The 21,354-nt window shown below is 43.7% G+C and overlaps 1 pseudogene; it reads right to left on the reverse strand.

Annotated features, from left to right (window-relative positions):
* Positions 1 to 841: 841 nt before the first annotated feature.
* LOC128107819 (60S ribosomal protein L34-like) lies at positions 842 to 1,261 on the reverse strand (annotated as a pseudogene).
* Positions 1,262 to 21,354: the final 20,093 nt, after the last annotated feature.

Raw genomic sequence — 21,354 nt, forward strand, 5'->3', positions numbered from 1 at the left:
TATTGAACTTCTGATCTTCCTGTCTCCACTTCACAAGTGCTACATTTACTGGATCTGTGCCACCATGCCTGGTTTACATGGTTCAGTAAATGGAAGCCAAAGTACTGTGCATGTTAGAAATGTACTGTATCAACTGAATTACACATGGAGGATCTTGAAATATTTTTTTCTCTCCTCTAGTTGTCTATTTGTATTTTATCCATTCCTTATAGAATGTTCCCTGAGCTCTGTTTTCCAATTCATATATTGAGAACTTCTTTTTTTCTTGTCTTGTTTTATTTGTGTTGTATAAGATTACTCTCTGTGCATATGCCACAGGATGGTATAGCTAGGTCATATGGTAGATTTACTTTTAGCTTTGTGAGAATTCTCCACACTGATGTCTATGGGGGCTGTACCAATTTACAACCCTACAGTAGTGAATGTGGGCATTCTCCACACTGATGTCTATGGGGGCTGTACCAATTTACAATCTTACAGTAGTGAATGTGGGCTCTCCTTTCACCACATCCCTGTCAGCATTTGTTGTCAGTTCTTTTCTGGATTTTAGACATTCTGACTGGGGTAAGAGGAAATTCCAAAGAGTTTGAATTTGAACTGTTTTAAAGATATTTAGCCGCCATTTTTATTTCTTCTTCTGAGAACTCTCTGTTTGCATCCTTAGCCTATTTTTAAATAGGGTCATTTGTTTCCTTGACTATTTTTGTGTATTTTGGATATTAATCCTCTTACTAGAACATAGCTGTCAAAGATTCTTTCTACTCTTGGGGATTTCTTTTAACTCAGCTGATTGTTTCCTTTGCTATACAGAAGCATTTTGGTTTTTTTTCTTTTCCAAGCCTTGACCTTTATTATTTAAAAAAGCTGCATATTTATTTTGCTTTCTGACTCTGTGCTTGTGCCTTCAACACCTTCACAACAATTTTCTGCTCCTCAATAAGGAAAGCCCGCTTGATCCTGTCACAGACACACTTGGCACACATGGACCCACCATAGGCCCTGCTGACATGCTTCTTGGTTCTTAAGACAACCTCTTAAGGACTTTCGGTCTCACAGCATGAACCCCTTGAAGCCTGCCTGGGCACACACCACATGCCGATTTAGGTGCTTTTCCAACCTTCTTGGTATAAAGGTAAACAATCCTATTGCCAGGGGTTCGAGACAGCCTAGTCTTGTTAGAGGCTGTGTTGTAGGAAAGCCTATGACAGTATGTCAAACGCTGGACCATTCTGAGTGCCTCTAAGCACCGTCCCCAGAAGAGGAAAAGAGCATTTTGGTTTTATGGGGTCCCATTTGTCAACTGTTGGCCTTAATTCTTGAGGGAATGGAGTCCTACCAGACAGTACTTTCCTGCACCTATACGTTGCCTATATTTTCTTCTAATAGTTTTAGTGTTTTGTTTTTAGATTGAGGTCTTTGATCCATTTGGTTACAGTGATACATATGTGTCGTATTTCAGTCATCTACATGTGGAAATCCAATTTTCTCAGCACCACTTGTTGGGGGTGCTGTTTTTTCTTTCTACTTTCAGAATGGTCCTTTCTAAGAACTTTGTTTTCTCATGTTGTGAAAATAGTAATGATTCTTAATTTTTTCAAAGCATTTGTGATTTTTTTTTTAATTCCAAACTCCATATTTTTCCACTTCCAGCTTTTCAGATCCCCTGAAATGACTGATTCTCTTTTCAGGTATGCTTATGCATGAGTTGGCCTTGTTACCCCTGGAAGATATCTGTTTGTAGCTAGAGTTTTCCTGCCTGGCCCACAGTCAGGACAAATCTCTCTCACCTGCCAGTCCCACAGCCGCTCAGACCCAACCAAGTAAACACAGAGACTTATATTGGTTACAAACTGTATGGCCGTGGCAGGCTTCTTGCTAACTGTTCTTCCAGCTTAAATTAATCCATTTCCATAAATCTATACCTTGCCACGTAGCTTGTGGCTTACCGGCATCTTCACATGCTGTTTCTCATCATGGCAGCTGACAGTGTCTCTCTGACTCAGCCTTCCACTTCCCAGCTTTATTCTCCTCCTTGTCCTTCCTATACTTCCTGCCTAGCCAATGGCCAATCAGTGATTTATTTATTGACCAATCAGCAACACACTTGACGTACAGACCATCCCACAGCACCTGTTGAATGGGATTATTTTTGGAAAAAATTCCAAGTAGAGTGTCAGGTATTCTTGACTACAAATAATCCCAGGTTCATTAACCTGTCAGATTCTTCAGCGAACAACATTCCAATTTACTTCCTGGGAGGTGTTATTGTCATTGCTAGAATATGAGTATCAACTAGAGAAAAGAGATAAAAATGAAGTGTTTCTCACACATCTGAATGTTAGATTTCTCTAATTTCTCTGTGTTCACTATGTTCATGGTCCTGCGGCCACTGTGACCCTTTTCACAAAGGTTCTTTGTATCTCTTCTTTGCTCTGTGCTCATTTACTTTATGTAGTGCTATGCATGACTTTTCCTGGGGTTGTGAGAACAAATGTCTATTCATCATACACAGAGCACCAAAGACAGAACAAAGATATTATTCCACCCAAACCTAGCCTGGTTAACCAATGAGTTTATTGGGTTACTTACAGAAACATGGTTGGAGGGATCCTTATAGTACTATGGGTGACTTGGGCATATACAGATACAGGTATAGAGATAAGATAAAAAGATCAATTTTTGAATCTACTTTTAAAAAAGGAACTACTTGTTTTACATAGGATAAGTAATGAAAAATTTTTGTCTGAGTTTATCAAATGTTACTAGACTTGACATTGTTATATATATAGATATATATATATATATAATGGAATTTTTTATATGAATCTGTCAAATGTTAATGGACTAGACATCGTTAATGTAGTTTTTGACTGTATATATTGTATATACTTATTGGATAGTTTTTCTTGTATTAGTTATAAGCTTTTTTTAATTTTAGACAAAATAAGGGGAAATGTGGTGGTATTTTGTTCCCCAAAATATTGTGCACCCTAATAAACTTATCTGGGGTCAGAGACAGAACAGCCACTAGATACAAAGGCTAGAAAATGGTGGCACTCACACCTTTAATCCTAGCATTCTAGAGGTAGAAATCCCTCTGGATCTTTGTGAGTTCAAGGCCACATTGGAAACAGCCAGGTGTAGTGACTCACGCCTTTAATCCCAGAAAGTGAGCCTTTAAACCCAGGGAGTGATGGCAGAAAGCAGAAAGATATATAAGGCATGAGGACCATAAACTAGAAGCATTTGGCTGGTTAAGCATTTGGCTGGTTAAGCTTTTAGGCTTTCGAGCAGCAGTTCAGCTGAGAGCCATTGGAATGAGGGCATAGAAGCTTCCAATCTGAGGAAACAGGATCAGCTGAGGAACTGTCGAGGCGAGGAAGCTGTGGCTTGTTCTGCTTCTCTGATACTCCAGCATTCACCCCAATACCTGGCCCAGGTTTGATCTTATTAATAAGAACTTTTTAAGATTCCTGCTACAGTATAGATATAGGTATAGTTATAGATTTTATAGACATAGATATACACAATCTAATTTCAGTGTTGCTCCTATGCACCTATGAGTAGGGATGATCATTTGGGATTAAATATCCTATTAGATGAAACATTACACATGATCAGGGCACCATTCAGGCATAGTGCTGAGTTTTCTCTATGCACAAACTTTTTCTTCTTACCCACTCTAATAAATAAACTTTTAGTCTTCTGCTAGTGTGAGAGGAAAGGAACATGACCATGGAGTTTTGCAGAGCTAGAGAGGACATGTGGGTTTTAGAACTCTTAACCAGACATTAAACAGTTCTGATGCTTTCAGTCCTCTCTCTTCACACTTACCTTAAAAACACGAAGTGCTGCCATTCTGAGTGCCTGGACACTTCCTGGCATCACCAGCTGTTGGCAAAGTGGCCGGCAACACACCGAGCCAATCTAGCTTTGCATCTTGCCTCTGTTCTTCTTCGGTAAGGGCTAATATTTCTAACATTTGTAGTGTTTTGAGACAGAAGGAAAGAAAACACAAGCTCAATTTTCCTTTTTACCCCAAAGTCCAACTGAATAAAAAGTTGATGGTCTCCCATTTCTTTAAGGGTAAAAAGTCTCGAGCTGTCTAGAAAAAGAAAAACAGAAACAAAACTCCATTTCTGAGCCAATATAGAAGTAAAAGGCCTAGTGCACCTCTATAACCAAGAGCACCTTTTCTGGACCACAAATAATAACATATAGATTCATCAATCCAGGCAACACAGAACTAAGTTGTGGGTCAAGATCGTCCCCAGGGTCAGGAAGACATCCAATGAGACAGCATCACTATGTACCATGTAACTGCTGGCTCACGATGTACAGGGCTTGGCCAACTACTACAGATTTTCTAATTCTATGACTACTGACAGTCCCCTGGTCTTTGTAAAATACCTGTATTTTTCTCTTGGAAAAGTTCCCATGTCTCAAGGCAACCCAAGGAGACTGTGTGGATTTGAGCCATTGCCTGTAGGCTTCCAGATTGGTTAGAATGCATCTGGCAATTGGGAAATAGTTAATCTTGTTCCCGCTTCACGCAGCCTCGCAGTTCACACCATGCATGCTGTTAAATTCAGGTTTGCAGCTCCAAAAGGTAAGGAGGCATCACAGCATGAATAACTGCAAAGAGCAAATGGCATTTCTGGGTAAATCACTTAACATGAATGTGTGCTGGGCAAGTAAACAGCCTTGCTTATTCCTTTCATCCTGTGTCCCATGGACCTAGCTGTGGTGGAGTGTGGGATGGCTGGTTACTCTGGGTTGGAGAAGCTCTCCATGTTTGGTTATGAGGGTGGCAACAATTTCCAACTCTCTCTCTCTGTGTCTCTCTCTCTGTCTCTCTCTGTCTCTGTCTCTCTGTCTCTCTCTGTCTCTCTGTCTCTCTGTCTCTCTCTCTCTCTCTCCCTCCCTCCTTCCTTCCCTCCCTCCCTCCCGTCACACTGTGGCTCTAACCTACAAGGGGAGAACATACTCTAAACTATTGGCCCAGACTTTCACATGCCTTGATTCACAGGTTGACAGGTGACGCAGTGGTATACTTCACCAGATTGCCTAGTTTCACTTCCAGGAGAACAAGTCCCCTGCACAGACAGCAGAGAAAGGTATCCATCTTCTTAGAAAATAACTGCGTGAGACCGAGAAGATGGGTGATGTCATTAGGGTAAAAGCTGTGCTTTATGGGGTAGAGCTGTGAGTTGTCCGACTGTGATAATGGGAATAAGGTAGGCTTAGGGCCTAGCCTCTGCCACACCAGCTCCGTGAAGTTTTCTCTGAACTACTGGCCTCCTCTAAACTGGTCACCATCTAGAAATCACTGAGAAGCAGCACCCTGTAAACTTGCTGTAAGGAGTAGGGACAAAGGAGCCCGTGACCGTATGCTGGCTCAGCAGCCTTTAGGTGTTTTCTCTGGTACTCGGTTGCCATGGATGGCTTGCCTGGCTCCAGATGGCTCAGAGTCACCACTGAAGCTGCAAGTGATGTATTCGCTCCGGAAGCTGCGTCTTCTTTCTGGGGAAGTATCAGATAACAGAGAGTGACTTAGTGAACCTGAGCAGGACGCAGTGTTGACATTCAGTATTTACTAAGCACACACGGCATGCAAGGCAGATGGATTTATCTCCAGGAATACTTCACTTACGGCAAAGCACCAAACAGCTGAGCATGAGCACACCCTCATCCAATCACCAAGGGGAAGGTGCCTCCTCAGCGCCTGCCAGGCTGGAATCCTAGCCTGCCACTCTCTCTCCCCTCACTTTACACCCACACAGTCCACTGGCAAAGCACTGTGTCTCCCAGATAAACAGTGACAGTAACAATGGAGCTTGGCTCCAGTATAGGCATGTTTCATCAAACCCACATACACCCAGCAAGCAGACTGTGTGGAAAGTCCCCAAGTTCACAGGTGGGTTGAAGCCTTGGCTCTTGCCCTGGCATTTTTAATTCAAAAGAAGAATCTCTCTCTCTCTCTCTCTCTCTCTCTCTCTCTCTCTCTCTCTCTCTCTCTCTCTCTCTGTCTCTCTCTCCCTCTCTCCCTCCCTCCCTCCCTCCCTCCCCTCTCTCCCTTTCTCGCCTCCGTGTGTGTGTGTGTGTGTGTGTGTGTGTGTGTGTGTGTGTGTACGAATATATGGTAATGTATACTGGACTACACTTGTATTCGTACCAAGAATGGAACAAATTAACCCATGTTTTAGTTTTTATTAATACTAATTACTACCACCAAATATCATTTTGGATTCCATTACATCCTGTGAACATTACTCACTCACTCTGGAAGTATTAGGCATTCCTTAGTATAAACATTTTTGGGGGTATTTTTTTTTTTTTTACCAAATTGGGTAATATCAGTGAAACTTTTATATGAGACCATCTCTTAACAGTAGGATGATGGGTTTTAGTCTTTGTTTTAAAGAAGATTTATTTTCAGGGTACTTTTAGGTTCATAGCAAAATTAAGCAAAAGGTGCTGAGATTTCCACAGTTCCAGCCTCCACCCCTGCACTGCCTCCTCCACCGTCACCAGCCCCACCAGAGTGATGCACTTGTTACTATGCCCGATGAGCCTTGCCCTGAGGATCACAACCCTAAGTATTGTGCTCTCTGTAGGCTCAGTTCAAGGCACAATGATAATTAACAACAGAACATGGGCCATTTCATAGCTCTTTCAGTTTTGCCAATTTGGAGTCATAGGGCACTAATACAGAGCTATTTCTCTCCAGGTTACAGAGGCAGAATTTTCTCTATGAAGGACACAGAGCTCCCTCTCTGCTCACAACATTCTCACGTTATGTAACTGGGCTCTAATCTCTTTTGAAACTGTCTTCCCACAATCTCAACATTTATCTGTCAGGAGTTGAACTTGCTTTGTTATTGCCTTACTCTTGGGCAACCAATGACTGCATTGCTTTGTTATTCCCTAACTCTTGGGCAGCCAATGACTGCATTGCTTTGTTATTCCCTAACTCTTGGGCAGCCAATGACTGCATTGCTTTGTTATTGCCTTACTCTTGGGCAACCAATGACTGCATTGCTTTGTTATTCCCTAACTCTTGGGCAGCCAATGACTGCAATGACTGCATGTCTCCTTTCTCGCTCTTTTTTTTTTTTAACCCTGTGAACTTCTGTGCTTTCCAAGGTCAAGCCTGGGCATTGGCAATTCAGGTTAAACAGAACTGAGACTATGACAGACTTTGTTGTAATTTCTGATCTTCTCTCTTCACAACCTAGAGCTAGAGGTGCTTATCCCTCCTTCTGCCACCAGGAGATGCTTGTCTTACATCACCAGCTTCTTAACTATCGAATTCACTCACTTATCCCTTTTATTTACCACCAAGCATCTCTCTCATCTCCAAATCACAATTGTTTCTATCTCCCTCACAAATGCAGGACGTTGGGTAAACCAAGATCAGTGTTATCTCCATTTCCACTCGGCCAGCTCAATGTCATCCTTGCTTCCTTCCTAGAGGGATGCTGGTTGTGAGGATATGAATATCCACTCCAAGCATTAAGGAAAAAGAAAGCTAGTTCCCATAGACTCCATTATACTTCTTTTCAGTGCCAAGCATCTTCCAGGTTCTAAACAACATGAGAAATGACCAGGACATGGGCTATTTCATTTGTAAACTGAAGAACTGGGTAAATGTGAGCATTTCTTTATTTAGCCAGTGGGGGTGGAAATCATTGCAGATTGTCGAAGTGGAACGCTTTCAGGCTGCTGTTTGACTGGTGCTTTATGCTCACCCACAGTTACAGTGCCGGGTGGGGAGAGATGGCTATGAAAGCAGAGTTAGGGACAACTGCCAAGAGGAACATGCGTTCTATCAGCCAACTCAAATTGTCTCCATACATTCTGAATTTAGAAATCTCACCAATCCACATATGGAAAACATTCCTTTATATACTGGGGGCTGGGTAGTGTAAAGTGAAGACAGGATGAGGATGCGCACAGCACCTGCAGCACTGTTAGTACTGCCCATTGCTTCCTGCATCTTTCTGACTTCCCGAGCTACCAACAGAAGCATGGACCATGCAGTTAATTCGCAGATGGTGCTCGTGTGTCCGTCTGGAGAAGTGCATCGCACTCACCTTCTAACGCAGCCTGATGCCCATCACTCTTCTCTGAGTGCTCCTGCCCTCTGCTTAGTTTCTACCAAAATCTCCAAAACAGACAGTTCTGCTGCAGACCACAGCAGGAGCCCCTTGATCTTGTTCCTAGACTCTGTGTGTGTGTGTGTGTGTGTGTGTGTGTGTGTGTGTGTGTGTGTGTAGGGGTGATGACATTTGATTTCTCTCCTCTCTTTCATTTTTATTTTTGTTTTTGGAGATACAGTCTTGTAGCCCAGGATGGCCTGGTGTTTGTTATATGCTAGTCTACACTGGTCTCAAGCTGGTGATGGTCCTCCAGCCCCTACATTTCTGGGATCACAGGAATTCACCACTACATATGGCCAGTGTGGCCTTTTGGTCTTACCCACACCAATCACCAATGTCAATCACTCTATGACCATTTGGCTGTTGTGCCCCAAAACAGACACATCCTGGACATTTTGGGCAGCTCCTCCTGCTGAGTGGAAGGGAAGGTTAGCCTTCCTGGTGATAAAGATGCTAGAACATAGCTTTAGAGTCTGAACAGGAGAAAATCCTTTACAAAGTCTGGGCAGTGTGCAGCAGTCACCATCATCCCTGCAGATATAAAAGCCTTTCTTTCTAGAATTTTCTCCATAGCTCTTTCACTCCCCAATTACCATCGTGAAGGTACACCAATCAGGTGAGAGCCTTGACCGAGGGCCATCTTTCTGTGCCTGATTTTCGTTTATCAGTTGTGTTTGTAAGTTGACAGTGAACTGCATTCTGGATGAACATACACTTTCACACTCAGCTGAGTCAGAATGCCAGGGAGCAGGCAGCATTTTGCTCACAATGCACAGGAGTTGCCATCAGAAGCCTTTTTGCTGTTTGAAATGGGATGTAGGCAGATTTTCGTCACTATAACACAACACCAGAGATAATGAACTTACAAGGAAGAAAGGTTTATTTTGGTTCATGATTTCAGGGATAATGTTGATTTGGGCCTGTGGGAGCGTGGAACCTGAAGTCAGGAGCAGCTGGAGAATGAAGCCTCACTGGAAGACACAGAAAGAGGAAGAGAGGTCAGGGTTGAAGTAACCTTTTCAAGGGCACATCTCCTGTTATAAAACTCTCCTACACCAAGCTCTGCCTCCTCCCAGGAGAGCCAAGGGCTGGAAGCAACCTTTTAGTAAGTAGCTCTTCTGGGGGAGGGGGGTGATATTCAAGATCCAACTATCTTTCTTTCTTCAAGTTAAATATTATGTGGGAGACTGATAAACATCTGTAAAAGAGGAGAGCAGCATTAGGACTCTTGTTTTATCATCCCTACCGGGCCTTCCTTCACTGGAGGATGCCGTCCTGGTCCTCGGCGCTGTTTTCCAGACCATCTGGGGCTCACTGGTTGGCACTCCTTTCTCCAGCTGTACGTGGCTCTATACTAACAACCACTCCCACTCTGTTACCCTGCAGCCTCCATTGTGCGCCTCATAAGTGTGTCAGGTCACAACTATCCCCACTGTATAAAGTGCATAAACAAAACAAAAGCTTTAAAGGAGTTGCTTTTATCAATTATAATTAGAATATAACCTAGTAAACAGACTGTTGTAAAACTACTAAAAAGTTGTTAGAGTGCTGTCCAATCTTAGTTAGCAGTAACATATTATTTGTGTGATGAAGAAAGCCAATGTCATTTATCTGAGTGTAAGTGTTATTCCTTTCTTCAGAGATTAGTAAGTTTAAAGCTGGAATCTTTCCCATACCTGTCTCCTGTCTCCACTTGGTGAGCTTTCATGACTTTCATGCAGTTTTGCATGACGACTCCCTTCCTGGCTAGAAGTCAGTGGCAAAGGGCAGCAAGGGGTCTTGGAGGTGTTGATGGCATGAAAGCCCTTTGACAGAGTCTTTTGTGTGACCTGCAGTGTTGGGATTTGAATCAGACAGTAGCTATGTGTTATGAGTGAACACACACTAGTTTAATATTAGGAGTGTTACATGGAAATGGCGTTTCTATGAGATTATGGAGAATTTTGGGGGAACTTCTCAAATGCTTTTGCTGATGATCAATATGTTGTTGCAATTTTACTGTTAGAGAGGTATTTCTTTGAGAACATTGGTTTTCTAGTTTTTATTAAAAATCAAGAGAAAAGCAAATGTAGCTGGGAGATACAAGACCAACTTTTAGACCATTACATACTAACACTATATTGCAAGGTTCACTGACAGCATGTGAAATGTGATACTAATGAGTCTTATCAATAAAAACCAAGAGTCAAATATTGGAGTAATAACCTGAAAGATCAGAGAAGCAAAGTAGCAGCTACTAGAGACTTCTTATCTCTATGAATCCTCAGACCAAAAGGGGGGGCCAAAATCCTGTCTCCACTTCCCTAGTGCTGGGATTAAAGGTGTGCCCCACCCCTGCCTGGCTCTGTTTCTCTTTTAGACTGGTTCAATCTCCTGTAGCCCAGGGTGGCCTTGAACTCCTGGGATTAAAGGTGTGTGCCACCACAGCCTGGCCTCTATGGTTAACTTGTGGCTAGCTCCGCCCTCTGATCTCCAGGCAGGCTTTATTTATTAGATCACAAACAAAGTATCATACAACAAGTATTAATCTGAGCCAGGTGGATAGGTGGAACAGGAAGAGCCCTTGGTCCTGAGGGGATGTAATTGGCACTTCTTTGGAAGTCAGAAAGACCAAAGACAAAATTCACCACCCCCTCCTTTTCTCAGAACAGCTGTAACTTTTCTCAAGGCAAACTAGGTTTCTACAGTAAAGAAATGAAATGGAGGTTTGCAAAGCTTCGTGTTGGCCCTATTCCTCTGACCACAAGAGCACCTTAGATTTCCTCTTAGGTCAGCCTGGGGCAGTTCCCTGAGGTGTGTTCCTCCCAGTCGTTGACTTGTGATGGGGGACAGGAAGCAGCAGTGGCCAGGCTTGGAGGGAATGACTAGGAAAACTGAAGGTGCAGAGGAATAAGATATGTGTGTGAGAGCCATGCCAAGCTGGCCCCACAGTTTAATTTTTCCAGGGTACTTGGAGACAAAGGTAGGAAGTCTAGAGCGGAGTACTGGTCTGTGTGGTCAGTCCAGCTTTCTCAAATCTAGGTTTCAAGAACTCAGACATGAGAACTGTTGAGTTTCCAACATAGTCCCAAAGACTTTCGGATACATCATAGGTGTAGAAAGTACTTAAACAAAACTCCCACACCCAGCAAGAATCAAGGTGAATAATCATCTTAGTAAGAGAAGCCAAGATCCATTATTTGTAGTAAAATGAAGTACTATGGCTTGTTAGTGAAAACTAAACAATTGTCATTGCCCTATCTTTACCACACTTTCCTACTAAAGCAACTACTTTCTACTGTTTTATATACCATTAACAATAATTACATGTGGCTATAATATGCCTACATTGTCATTAAACTAGAAAGCTAGTATCCCTGGGGGCTTTATTTATCTTATTCTTCCTGCATGTGGTGTGTGTGTGTGTGTGTGTGTGTGTGTGTGTGTGTGTGTGTGTGTTTTCCAGCCAATATTGTACAAAGAATTGCTAGTCTTTCTTTTTCTGCTTAGCAACAACAAACACCTGCCTTAGGGAACATTAGCCATACAGTTTTAAGAGACCTGACATTCTGAGATGTAAAACTCATAAGAGAAAAGCAAGCAAGCTCTGGTCTGCCTGGGCCTCAGCCCCCAGCTCATTCTGCTTCTTCTGTCCACCTGCCTCCAGGACCAACAGCCTTGGACGCTGTAGTAACTGGGGACTTCAGCTTTCCACGGGAGTGACTCACATCACCAGGAACGTGAGTCACTCCGTGATCCTGGAGTCCTTCCCTGGCTCTCCGCCTCCCCTGGAGGTTTTGAGGATTTTAAACAATGTAAATGGATCCTAGGGAGTAAGTGGAAGCTGCGGCGGTGGCAGGTTCTGTGCAAGCAATGCTGGTTCTGGTCACAGATGCTCCAGAACAAACCGCAGCCATGGTGTATTTCAAGACAAGAGGTAAAAATGTAGATGCTACTTTTAAGTGAAGGGTGCTTGGAATAGTAAGTGATAGAAAGAGTTCTAGCATGCATTCTCTCCTCTAAATAAGTGCAGCTTCCTCAAAAGGAACCGGCACAGTTGGTTTGGGGGCCATTTCTCTACTGCCATGTAGATAGTTTTGGATAGATTTGCATCTCAGATGCTTCTATCCCGTTGTTAAATTACTGAACATACATCATGTTCCAGGAGCATCTTATTAAATGCCGTCTTCCAAGCATACTCAGGAGACTGCAGCTGGAGCTTGTATTGAAATGTCAGAGGTAGAGCAGGTGCCAAGGACAATTTTGAGACCAGCTCTGGATCTAAATAATTTTTCTTTGGTTCTTTCATGCAATTGTCTCTTTGCAGACAGCATATAACTTCTCCATTTGCTCAGAACAAAGTATGTTGTTTTTACAAAAGAAAAAAAAAAACCCAAGTTTTTACTTTCTGAAGATTGGATAGCCTCTCTATATAGTATATTATATAGATAATAATATATGTATTATTAGAAGCATCCGTGTTCTTTTTAGGAAAGAAAATGTACTAAACCTTTTGCAACATTGTTTTTGTTAGGATCAGAGAGAGGGAGAGAGAGAGAGAGAGAGAGAGAGAGAGAGAGAGAGAGAGAGAGAGAGAGAGAGAGAGAATTTCTCAGAAGCCAGACCAACAAGCAAAATCTTAGGAGAGATAAACATTATGTCATGTTTCTGCCACTTCCTGGTTACACTGAAGGCAGGCCATCTGTCCCCGATGACGGAGCTCGGTGGATGAGGCCATGAGGAATGTAACTCTTTGTAAATTTCTGAAACATTGAATTGGTTCCCCAGTAGTCCAACTTCATAGCAAATCTGCTATCCAGATGTAAATTTAGAAGCATCAGAGTTCTCAGCTCCCCGAAGGAAGAATTTCAATTTAGAAGAAGCATTATAGACTCTAACAAGAGAAGAATGGCTTGAAATCTAAATTACCCCAAACAAACCAGGATGGCACATAAGGGAAGTCAATGAAGAAATCAACAACAGGAGAAGGTGAATGTGGGCTCGGTTACTACCTCTGGGGAGAAAATCCACACACAGAAACAAAAGGCACCAGCCAATGGTGCTCCAAGCATTTGTCCTAAGCATCACTTACAATACAAACAGATTCACATTTGATATGACATTCATCAAAAGGGCATGCATGTGTGCATATGTGTGTATGCATGTGTGTTCATGAGTTCCTCTGTGTGTGTCGCCAGTCCTCTACAAAGAGACAGATGGTTGCAGGGGTGGGGAGGGGAATTGTCAAACAGAATTGAAGTAATACATCATGATAAAATCCTCAGTGCAGTAAAAATGGAGTAACAGGATGAGAGAGTCCTACAAGGTTTCAACCAGGAGAGCTGGTAAAGAGCTGGTAAACAACTGAAAGATCCTAGCAGAAGATTCCGAGTAGCTAGAGGAGAGGAAACAGAGTGAGCCCAGCCTCCATGTAAGAGAGTAAGGACAGCAGGCAAACAGTAGGTGTCTGGAATGGCGGCACATGCTTATAATCCTAGTCCTGGGGAGGCAGAGGCAAGGGGACCGCCGTCGATTCCAAGTCTGCTCCACCTAGTGGGTTCTAGGCCTATGTTGTGAGACATTCACAAACAAAAATAAACAATAAACCAACTGTTCTCCTCCACAAAACCTCAAAGGGTTGGAAGGACAGAGGAAAATGGAGGACACACAGAAGGACAGAGGGAGAATGGAGGACACACAGAAGGACAGAGGGGAATGGAGGACACACAGAAGGACAGAGGGGACATGGAAGACACACAGAAGGACAGGGGGGACATGGCGTTGTCTCAACCTGTTGTCACTCCTTGTTCAGATGGGGATGTATGTCAGCCATCAAATGGGCTGGACAACCCATATCTTCTCAGTGGAGACTTCTGGCTGTGGCTCTCCTCAAAGTATCAATCAGACTGTCCCCTCAGGAGGCTCCAGATTCCACACAGGATGACTCTTTGCATTCCACATACACCAGCCCTCTGAATGTGCTTGAATGTAGTGCCTTGGTAATCAAAAGGACTGGCCAAAGCGAATCTGACGTATTCACAATAGGCCTAATAGCCATTGTACATGTGGCAATTATCCCTAAATAGGGCTTATAAATCACTACATTGCATTTACACTGCTGAACCAAGCTTGTAATTTTCCATTTCATTGGACTTATCATTGTCACGATAGGATAGTATAATGAGCTCCATATACCCATCGCCTGGAATCTTAAAATGTTAACACTTTGACATGTGTACTTTATTATTTATTTTTTTTTTGTAGTATTTAAAGCACTCTTCGGAATCATGACATTGTTTTTCCCTGAAGGCATAGGAGTATCTCTAAAACTAGCTTTTTTCTACATGCTCATAATGTCCTCTCAGCACATGCAACAAATCAACACTAACACCGATTACCATAGAATCCTTGTAGCTAGAATCAACGCTCTCTTTCATTTAATTATTTATCTTCTGGTGCATACATATGTGTGTGCTGGGGAACCTAGGGCCTTACGCATGCTAAGTGCATGCTTGACCACGGGGCTGCATCCACACACCCTCTCTTTGAACCTTGAGTTGTCCCTTTAACCCTAGTAGAAGAATCTCACAGTAGTCACATGGAAAAACTGTGCTGTCTTCTGGTTTGTCTAATTGTTTGCTCACAGAGACATTGAACTTGGGTCGCTAACCCTCATGTTTCCCGTAAATGAAAAGTTAGATAAAATTCAGTTTACATTTTTTGGGAAAACTACTCAGCTTATGTTTCTCTGCATCATGGCAAATGGCATCACGGTCCATTAAGTGATCCTCAAAGAAAGAAGACTGGCCCAGTGGGCATTTGGGTTGCATAACTGGCCCTGCAACAGCCTAAAAAGAGTGTCCACCATGCAGATTTCTGTGCTCACAGCAGAACTAAGGCCTGAGCCAGGGTCTCGCTCATCTCATGTTCCCGCCAGTCTCTTGGCCTGCTTTTTCTAGGCTCCTCTCCATTGGGTGAAACCAAGATACCATTATTCTGGGTCCTGTGTGTGCCACAGAACTGTCAAGACTATCTCACATGCCCAACAGAATATACTAACTAGATCAGTAAACCAACTAGATTATTCAAAACATCAAATCTATGATTTGATGACTGGGTGGGTGCTATTCCCTTAATGTCTTTGTCTTCCTAAGATTCACATGTTGAAATGTGGTCCCCATTAGAATGGTGATTGGAGGAGAGGCTCTGGGAGGGGTGACTAGGTCTTCAGACCTGAAACAAATAAAAGACACAGAGAGATTCCTCTGCTCTTGCACCACAGGAGGACTCAGAGATGTGAATCGGGAAATGATCTCTGGACTGACACCAACTCTGCTGGTACCTTGCCTGTTGACCTTCTTTACCCTAGGGCCTTCTTTGCCCTTTGACTTTCCAAATGATAAACTCCCTGTAGTGGTTTCATTTTTGGTGCCCCTGTGGATTATGATTGAGGGCAGAAGGAGAGTGAAAATGTCTGGGAGATGGAGAGACAGACCGCCAAACTGGAAAGTATTTTTAGAGACTCTTTCTGTAGACTTGAAGTATCATAGAAAGGGAGCTGAGCATGGAGGGTCCAATATGAGGATTCACATCCTGGCTCATCGATTTTGGGATTTGTGTTCTTTTGGATGTTTGATGAGGCTTGCTTCCTCATTACTAACTGGGGATAACAAGGTCACACCCTGATGTGGCTTCTTGGTAAACCAGTGTGAAAAGTGCTTAGTTCAGAGCAAGGGGGTTGGAAAAAGGCCAAGGTATGCAGGTGGTTCCATTGCTGCTGCAAGGAATGAAGCAGCCCTTGGTTTTCTTCAGTAAATTCTCACGGGGGCCTTTCTTTTTCTCTTTGCCTGCCTTCCTTCCTTCCTTCCTTCCTTCCTTCCTTCCTTCCTTCCTTCCTTCCTTCCTTATTTCCTTTCTTCCTCCCTCCCTCTCTCTCCCTCCCTCTCCTTTCTCTCGCTCCCTCTTTCTCTCTCTTTCTCTCTCTCTCTCTCTCTCTCTCTCTCTCTCTCTCTCTCTCTCTCTCTCTCTCTCTTTCTTTCTTTCTGATAGGCTGTCGTGATGTAGCTGCCACTGGCCTCCTGCCTCTGCTTCTGAAGTGCTAGGGTCATAGGTGTGGAACATCATGCTTCATTTCACAGAAGACTTCTTTGTAGAGCTGGGGAGTGAGAAAATCATCAGAAGTAAATGCATGTGAGGCAGAAGTACTCGACAAGATTCTTCCAAATGGACCCAGTCTGAGGATGAGTAGGAAGCAAATGAATTGAAAAGGGTTAGGCTTCTCAAGGGCAGGGGGACGGAGTCTTCCCTCATGTAGAACTGGCCTCCCATTCTCCTCTGCCATGTGGATTCCAGGGCTTTGAAGTCTCTCTCTCCTCTGAGCTGCTTGCAGACAGTTCCTGTATTCCTCAGGTTTAGGGTCCCATGGTTTGATGGGAGATAGACTGATATTAATGGCGCTGATGATCAATCCAGAAACAGGCAAGGGGACAGCACAGGAACAAGCAGAGGGGACACAGGTAGAAAGAACATTTGCAATGGGACACTGAGTGGCTTCAGCCTTGGTGGAGCTCAGGTCCTCCGGAACTCTTTCCTCTGCAGAACCCACTCGGAGGCTGCTTGGCCAGTGAGTGCCTTTGAGAGAAGATCCTTCCACCTCTGAGGTTCTCACAAACCAGAGTTTCCTGTCAAAACTTAAGGCACATTGCCTTCTTCAAAGAGAGAGACCAATGAATTTTTCCACTTGCAATCTTACTCCAAATTAATGTTGAGTGCTTTATTGAGCCGCCCACAAAAGAGAACAGAGGAAGTACTCCAAACTCGTGTTTCAGCTTTCAGACAATTTTCTCAACTTCCATTTTTAACTTTTAGTGCAGAAGAATCTCGTGAGAGCAGCCATCTTTTCCAGTGGACCAGGTTCTGTAGCATTATGGACTAGCTAGAAAAGAGCAGGACTTAGGGCAGCACTTACTATCCCAGCTTAGATCCCACCTATGAACGGGCTGTTTGTTTATTTATTTATGAGCAGGGTCTCACACTGTAGCCAGGTTGACCTTCAGACTCCCTGCAGCCTGCCTTCCCTGCCCCCGCCCCTCCACCAAGCGCTGGTATTGTAGGCATGAGCCACCACACTTGCTTCTGGGAGTTGTAGAAGTCACTTGAATCACCAGACACTTCCCAATCTCCAACAAGCATGCAGAGAGGGGCAGTGAGACAGTCATTGGCTTCTCCCACCTTTAGTAGATTAGAATGGAAGACATCTGTCTTCATCACGTGACAGATTACCAACAAGCACCATTCGGTCTTCAGTCCCTCAGAACAACTCCACCTCTACTGTCTCCGTGCAAGGCTGTGTGGAGTAGGGAAAACAGAAGACCACAGTAGCCCCGGCTCTAGGCTACTCTCGCCATGAACTTTAATGGACACCCTGATTGAAAGTGATTTTTATTTTACATTTCAATGACATCATTATCAGTAGATTCTTGTAAATGTTTAAAGACAGTGCCTATCCATTTTGGTCTCCTCAGGGTTCTGATCACCCACTCTGCTGACTCCTAGAAGCCTGGTGGTCATGATGACATCTTTGATTCCTGGCTCTCTTGGCATCAAGCAAACACGGCACTGGGCTTGTGCAAAGATCAACTCTTGCTGCATTGAACAGACACGGTTGGTCCTTAGTATGCAATGACAGATTCTATAACTTTCATTGCCTCAATACTTTCTTAGTGCTAGGTACATAGGAAAGGACAACCATTTCTTCATACATGTGATTTCATACATTTCCTACACGTGTTCTCTCAATAACAAGATGAGGTCACCATCCCCATTTGAGCACAAAAATAATGGACACCCTCTTCACTCAAATTGAAAGAAAAGGTCCCAAGATTTAAATATGAGCCCATCAACCCGAAGCCCCAGATACTAAACATCAGCAACAGTAAAAGGAGAAAGGAAGGGAGAGAGAAAGAAAAAAGGGGGGCAGGGGGTAAATGTTAATGGTACCCCTAAGATATTTATAATTTCACCAGAGAAACATGACACACCCTCATGAAAAAATTGCATAGACTTTGCCAAATAGAACACAGTAAATTGCCCAAGGTGGGAACTCTGGTTCAGCCTGCAAATACTGGGAAAGGTCAGAGCTGGGGCAGATGAATGGCTTGCCCAGATAAGGCTAGGGAGGTAGTGAGACTTAGGAGGAAGTTTGAAGCAACTCTAGGTGAAAGTAGCCTAGAGCCCTGGCTACTGTGGCTGATATTATAATGGGGACTGTAGCAGGTGGTGGAGGATGGTAGAAGTACACTGCAAAAAAGTGGCAACCGGCCGGGCGGTGGTGGCACATGCCTTTAATCCTAGCACTCGGGAGGCAGAGCCAGGCGGGTCTCTGTGAGTTCGAGGCCAGCCTGGTCTACAGAGCAAGATCCAGGACAGAAACCAAAACTACACAGAGAAACCCTGTCTCGAAAAACCAAAAAAAAGTGGCAACTGACTTTGCTCAGGTGCAACCCCCGTGGTTGAGGAGCAGTGGGGAATAAACGTAGAGAAGGGCACAGGGGTTGGCTACAGCTGGGTAGATCTTAGCACCAGAAGTGGGACACGGAGGTTTATACATGCATGGCCTCTGTGCATCTCTGAAGTAGCATGATGAAGAGCAGGCTCTTAAGATAGCAGTGGGCTGGACGTCTCCTGGCAGGGAGAGAAAGAGCCTCCCAGCCTTTGGAGGAACTGAAGAAAGAGGGACTATTTTCCCCATGTAGACATCCCCAGTGTGTTGGAGAGCTCCATGGAGAAGGCACAGACATTTGCCAAGGCCAAGGCCAGAGTCAGATGTGAGTAAATATTTGCTTTGCCTCAGCTGGAGGAGATGGATTTTTAATAAAGAGGCAGCATGACTCATGTCACAGAGTGTACCAACAATTCAGGAAAAAGCCACTCTGGAAATTGCCAGAATGTCAGGCAAGGTCACTTGATGAGCTCCCAACATACATACATATACACACATTTCTTGTTATGTGTACTTACATGTACAAGTACACTGATATACACAGATACATATACTCATGCACAGACACACAGATCTTTCAAGTGTGTGTGTCAATATGTCACTTTGGTTAGCCAGGGTTTCATGAGTGCACCTGGGTCAGAAAACACAGTTAATTCAGACCCCTCACAGACCCAGCTTTCCTAAATGCAGGGCAAGTGCTGGGTTGTGATTAGAAGGGGCAGTGGACTGACTGAGCTGTGTTCTGTGACAGTCACAGTGAGAACCACAATGCTGTCTGCAGAGGGCAGGCTTCCAAGATATCTGTGACAGCCCCCCACCATGTTGTACCCTGTGTGAGCCTCAAGGATGGGTGGGGATTGGGGTGGCTTTTAACCTTCAGGATGCATCATAGGTGTGAGACACCACTTTTGTAAACCTGTCCAGACACTATGTACAGACACTCACTAGCTCACAGGTAGAGACTCTCTTTACTGTTTTTGAAGAAGTCAAGTGCCATGCCATAGACATGCAGACGTGTAAAAGGGTGGATTGCATTGACCATGAGTGGCCTCCAGTTCATGAGAGCAGTTTCCCCATGAAAGCTAGCAAGAAAAATGGTTCCTTGGTCCCCAAACCATGAGTAGATGAATTCTGTCAACAGCGTAAGTGAGCTTCTAGATGGGTGCTTGGCATAGTTAGAAAGGTCCTTGATGCAGCCCGGGGGTCTCAGAGCCACAGGCCCAACCAAATTGCACAAAGCGAACACAGGACTTAGACAAGCTGTGAGATAACAGACACACAGTGTTTTAAGCCTCTAAGTTGCTGGGAGTTTGTTATGTAGTGATTGACGACCAACAGCTTTCATGCGTCAGTCTCCCACAAGAAGTTCTGTAGAGCTGTGGTGATATGCTGGGACCCAGACACTGTCCCTAATGGTGCCGAAGGGTGGAGAAGAATGGGGTGTTAAGCCTGAGTAAGTGAAGTCACACATAGTCACTGACTGTCTATGTGACTTAGGTAAAGATTCTCGCACTCTCTGGGACCCAGTTCATTCCTTGTCAGCTTGACACAATTGGCCAAGACTGTTTCTGAGTTTTCTTTCAATTTTTTATAATAAATTCTGATTTACATAATTAATATGTCAATAGATTTAATGTTTTTTGAGCATTTACTGATGGAGCATGTTGAATTTTATCCTGTTTCATCTCACCTACACTTCAAAGCTGATCTTGCTCATGAGTTTTTATTAGAGTTGCTTGTAAAGATAAGGAATTGAGGACTAGCGTGATCTCCTAACTTACATTGGTCCACATGGCTGGAAAGTTAGAGAGCAGAGAATCCTTTTTGCTCCTTTTACTGTGCTATGCAAGGCCAGAGCCCAGGGGAAGTCTATTCAATTCTTTAACTAGAAGCAATCAGAAAAACAGAGATAGAAGCCTTAGCAAGGAGCTCAGAGTTGCTATAATCAAGTGGAGAGCCACATAAGTGGTAATTCAATCTGACAGCCAAGACCAAATAGATTCCCAGTGACAGCTTTGACAAAGTCAAATTGTCAGACAAGTTCATCAGAGGCCATTTCAGAGTGGAGAGAAAGGAAGAAATAAGGATCCTGGGACTCTTTTCCACATGCCTGAAACACCGAGCTTTGAAATTGCTTTTTTTTTTCTTTTTTTTGGTGGCCCAAATTTGTCTCCTGAGCTTCAAATATCTTTCTGCAGTCTTCCTGGTGGTCCTGATACCTGACTCAACATATCCCCAGACTAAATTTATTCTCTTCACCCATAGGTACCTTCCTTGTGGGCTCTCTGTCCTGGTTAAATGACATCCACTCACAAGGTTTTAAACATAAGCAATATTTTTGTTTATCCTTTATATTGAAACAGCTGGATCTATTAATTTCACTTCTGAAATGTTGCATGAGTGTTTACCTCATCAGTCAGATGTAAGAACTCAGATGTAAAATGAATTGCTAAACAGTCTTATTAATAAAAAAAAAAACCCAGAGCCAGATATTGGGGTGAAAACTGAGATCAGAAGAATAGGACAAGCCACGGCCAACCTTACCTCACCACTCACCAAGTCCTCAGCCTCCAGAGAGAGCCACTTTCTGTATACTCACGCCTATATCCTTTCTGTGCCCTGCCATCTCACATCCTCTCTCCGCCCAGCTACATTACTTTCTGTCTGTCTGTACAGACCTCCAGACCTCCAGACCTCCAGACCTCCAGACCT

This window comes from Peromyscus californicus, unplaced genomic scaffold (genome assembly GCF_007827085.1).
Source record: "Peromyscus californicus insignis strain IS unplaced genomic scaffold, ASM782708v3 Scaffold_12__1_contigs__length_115047231, whole genome shotgun sequence".
Lineage (NCBI taxonomy): Eukaryota > Metazoa > Chordata > Mammalia > Rodentia > Cricetidae > Peromyscus > Peromyscus californicus.